Raw genomic sequence first — 2,500 nt, 5'->3', positions numbered from 1 at the left:
GCCTGACAGCAGAGGGCGCTGTTTGACACTTTTTGCTGGAGTCTAGTTTGGCCTGCGTCGCCTTCAAATAGGATCTTTTCAGTTGACCTGGCAGCTTACGGCCATACTACCCTGAAAACGCCCGATCTCATCCGATCTCGGAAGCTAAGCAGGGGTGGGCCTGGTTAGTACTTGGATGGGAGACCGCCTGGGAATACCAGGTGCTGTAAGCTTTTTATGGTTTCTGCTCTTGCCTGACAGCAGAGGGCGCTGTTTGACACTTTTTGCTGGAGTCTAGTTTGGCCTGCGTCGCCTTCAAATAGGATCTTTTCAGTTGCCCTGGCAGCTTACGGCCATACTACCCTGAAAACGCCCGATCTCGTCCGATCTCGGAAGCTAAGCAGGGATGGGCCTGGTTAGTACTTGGATGGGAGACCGCCTGGGAATACCAGGTGCTGTAAGCTTTTTATGGTTTCTGCTCTTGCCTGACAGCAGAGGGCGCTGTTTGACACTTTTTGCTGGAGTCTAGTTTGGCCTGCGTCGCCTTCAAATAGGATCTTTTCAGTTGCCCTGGCAGCTTACGGCCATACTACCCTGAAAACGCCCGATCTCGTCCGATCTCGGAAGCTAAGCAGGGGCGGGCCTGGTTAGTACTTGGATGGGAGACCGCCTGGGAATACCAGGTGCTGTAAGCTTTTTATGGTTTCTGCTCTTGCCTGAAAGCAGAGGGCGCTTTTGACACTTTTTGCTGGAGTCTAGTTTGGCCTGCGTCGCCTTCAAATAGGAACTTTTCAGTGCCCTGGCAGCTTACGGCCATACTACCCTGAAAACGCCTGAACTCGTCCGATCTCGGTAGCTAAGCAGGGGCGGGCCTGGTTAGTACTTGGATGGGAGACCGCCTGGGAATACCTGGTGCTGTAAGCTTTTTATGGTTTCTGCTCTTGCCTGACAGCAGAGGGCGCTGTTTGACAGTTTTTGCTGGAGTCTAGTTTGGCCTGCGTCGCCTTCAAATAGGATCTTTTCAGTTGACCTGGCAGCTTACGGCCATACTACCCTGAAAACGCCCGATCTCGTCTGATCTCGGAAGCTAAGCAGGGGTGTGCCTGGTTAGTACTTGGATGGGAGACCGCCTGGGAATACCAGGTGCTGTAAGCTTTTTATGGTTTCTGCTCTTGCCTGACAGCAGAAGGCGCTGTTTGACACTTTTTGCTGGAGTCTAGTTTGGCCTGCGTCGCCTTCAAATAGGATCTTTTCAGTTGACTTGGCAGCTTACGGCCATACTACCCTGAAAACGCCCGATCTCGGAAGCTAAGCAGGGGTGTGCCTGGTTAGTACTTGAATGGGAGACCGCCTGGGAATACCAGGTGCTGTAAGCTTTTTATGGTTTCTGCTCTTGCCTGACAGCAGAGGGCGCTGTTTGACACTTTTTGCTGGAGTCTAGTTTGGCCTGCGTCGCCTTCAAATAGGATCTTTTCAGTTGACTTGGCAGCTTACGGCCATACTACCCTGAAAACGCCCGATCTCGGAAGCTAAGCAGGGGCGGGCCTGGTTAGTACCTGGATGGGAGACCGGCTGCGAATAACAGGTGCTGTAAGCTTTTTATGGTTTCTGCTCTTGCCTGACAGCAGAGGGCGCTGTTTGAAACTTTTTGCTGGAGTCTAGTTTGGCCTGCGTCGCCTTCAAATAGGATCTTTTCAGTTGCCTTGGCAGCTTACAGCTATACTACCCTGAAATTGCCCCATCTCGTCCGATCTCGGAAGCAAAGCAGGGGCGGGACTGGTTAGTACTTGGATGGGAGACCGCCTGGGAATACCAGGTGCTGTAAGCTTTTTATGGTTTCTGCTCTTGCCTGAAAGCAGAGGGCGCTGTTTGACACTTTTTGCTGGAGTCTAGTTTGGCCTGCGTCGCCTTCAAATAGGATCTTTTCAGTTGCCCTGGCAGCTTACGGCCATACTACCCTGAAAACGCCCGATCTCGTCCGATCTCGGAAGCTAAGCAGGGGCGGGCCTGGTTAGTACTTGGATGGGAGACCGCCTGGGAATACCAGGTGCTGTAAGCTTTTTATGGTTTCTGCTCTTGCCTGAAAGCAGAGGGCGCTGTTTGACACTTTTTGCTGGAGTCTAGTTTGGCCTGCGTCGCCTTCAAATAGGATCTTTTCAGTTGCCCTGGCAGCTTACGGCCATACTACCCTGAAAACGCCCGATCTCGTCCATTCTCGGAAGCTAAGCAGGGATGGGCCTGGTTAGTACTTGGATGGGAGACCGCCTGGGAATACCAGGTGCTGTAAGCTTCTTATGGTTTCTGCTCTTGCCTGACAGCAGAGGGCGCTGTTTGACACTTTTTGCTGGAGTCTAGTTTGGCCTGCTTCGCCTTCAAATAGGATCTTTTCAGTTGCCCTGGCAGCTTACGGCCATACTACCCTGAAAGCGCCCGATCTCGTCTGATCTCGGAAGCTAAGCAGGGGTGTGCCTGGTTAGTACTTGGATGGGAGACCGCCTGGGAATACCAGGTGCTGTAAGCT

At 52.5% G+C, this 2,500-nt stretch overlaps 8 non-coding genes and 3 pseudogenes across 8 annotated transcripts; all 11 read left to right on the top strand.

The window, feature by feature from the left end:
• The first annotated feature begins 93 nt into the window (after positions 1 to 93).
• On the top strand, positions 94 to 212 carry LOC131121534 (5S ribosomal RNA). The gene has a single exon (XR_009128040.1). It is a non-coding gene; the product is annotated as a 5S ribosomal RNA (ribosomal RNA).
• Positions 213 to 324: 112 nt separating this feature from the next.
• Positions 325 to 443, top strand: LOC131120239 (5S ribosomal RNA). The gene has a single exon (XR_009126798.1). It is a non-coding gene; the product is annotated as a 5S ribosomal RNA (ribosomal RNA).
• Positions 444 to 555: 112 nt separating this feature from the next.
• Positions 556 to 674, top strand: LOC131121754 (5S ribosomal RNA). Its single transcript, XR_009128250.1, has one exon. It is a non-coding gene; the product is annotated as a 5S ribosomal RNA (ribosomal RNA).
• A 110-nt stretch (positions 675 to 784) lies between these two features.
• LOC131121094 (5S ribosomal RNA) lies at positions 785 to 903 on the top strand. The gene has a single exon (XR_009127631.1). It is a non-coding gene; the product is annotated as a 5S ribosomal RNA (ribosomal RNA).
• A 112-nt stretch (positions 904 to 1,015) lies between these two features.
• Positions 1,016 to 1,134, top strand: LOC131120694 (5S ribosomal RNA). Its single transcript, XR_009127243.1, has one exon. It is a non-coding gene; the product is annotated as a 5S ribosomal RNA (ribosomal RNA).
• A 112-nt stretch (positions 1,135 to 1,246) lies between these two features.
• On the top strand, positions 1,247 to 1,355 carry LOC131123341 (5S ribosomal RNA; annotated as a pseudogene).
• Positions 1,356 to 1,467: 112 nt separating this feature from the next.
• LOC131123707 (5S ribosomal RNA) lies at positions 1,468 to 1,576 on the top strand (annotated as a pseudogene).
• A 112-nt stretch (positions 1,577 to 1,688) lies between these two features.
• Positions 1,689 to 1,807, top strand: LOC131123215 (5S ribosomal RNA; annotated as a pseudogene).
• A 112-nt stretch (positions 1,808 to 1,919) lies between these two features.
• On the top strand, positions 1,920 to 2,038 carry LOC131121743 (5S ribosomal RNA). Its single transcript, XR_009128239.1, has one exon. It is a non-coding gene; the product is annotated as a 5S ribosomal RNA (ribosomal RNA).
• A 112-nt stretch (positions 2,039 to 2,150) lies between these two features.
• On the top strand, positions 2,151 to 2,269 carry LOC131120900 (5S ribosomal RNA). The gene has a single exon (XR_009127443.1). It is a non-coding gene; the product is annotated as a 5S ribosomal RNA (ribosomal RNA).
• Positions 2,270 to 2,381: 112 nt separating this feature from the next.
• Positions 2,382 to 2,500, top strand: LOC131120579 (5S ribosomal RNA). The gene has a single exon (XR_009127130.1). It is a non-coding gene; the product is annotated as a 5S ribosomal RNA (ribosomal RNA).

This window comes from Doryrhamphus excisus, chromosome 2, assembly GCF_030265055.1.
Source record: "Doryrhamphus excisus isolate RoL2022-K1 chromosome 2, RoL_Dexc_1.0, whole genome shotgun sequence".
Classification (NCBI taxonomy): Eukaryota; Metazoa; Chordata; class Actinopteri; order Syngnathiformes; family Syngnathidae; genus Doryrhamphus; species Doryrhamphus excisus.
This window is presented reverse-complemented; position numbering and strand designations above follow the sequence as displayed.